A 741-nucleotide genomic window follows, 5' to 3' on the forward strand; every position below is an offset into this window, starting at 1 on the left:
CTCCAATAGGTATGTCTCCATATTGTTTGGTTTTCGGAAAAACATGTCACCTCCTAATTGAATTGGAGCATAGTGCATTCTAGGCAATCAAGAAATTGAACTTTGATTTAGGAGCAACAGGGGAGAATAGATTACTTCAATTGAATGTGATGGATGAAATTTGCTTAGATGTTTATGAGAATGCCAAATTATATAAAGAAAAGACAAAAAAATGGCATGATCAAAAGATTGTCAAACTTCATTTTCAGCCTGGTCAACAAGTTTTGTTGTTTGATTCACAATTGAAGTTATTTCTAGCCAAATTGAAATCCAGATGGTTAGGACCTTTTATTATGTCAAAAGTATCTCCACATGGTGCGATAGAAATAGTTGATGGGTCAACCAACGAGACATTCAAGGTGAATGGACAAAGATTGAAGCATTATTGAGGAAGACCTATTGATAGACAGCGATTTTCCATCTCTCTATCTGAGCCGAACTAAATTCCATAGTAGTCAACCTAATGCCTATAAAAAAGTGCTTCTTTGGAGGCAACCCAAGCTATATTCTTTTAAAGTTTAGTTGTTATTTTAGTTGGTTTTTGTTTTTCTATTGAAACAAGTATTTTTAACCTCTCCCTAGCTAGTTTGTTGAGTCCGCGAGATTGGAAACCTTGAAGATAAGGAAAACAAAAATTAAGGCTTTCAATGCACTGTCACTACTGATAGGGGAGTTTCTTTTTCTTATTCTTTTTAGCTTTTC

Source organism: Theobroma umbraticum, unplaced genomic scaffold, assembly GCF_002168275.2.
Source record: "Theobroma umbraticum cultivar Fairchild unplaced genomic scaffold, ASM216827v3 scaffold_146.0, whole genome shotgun sequence".
In the NCBI taxonomy this organism is placed as follows: Eukaryota; Viridiplantae; Streptophyta; class Magnoliopsida; order Malvales; family Malvaceae; genus Theobroma; species Theobroma umbraticum.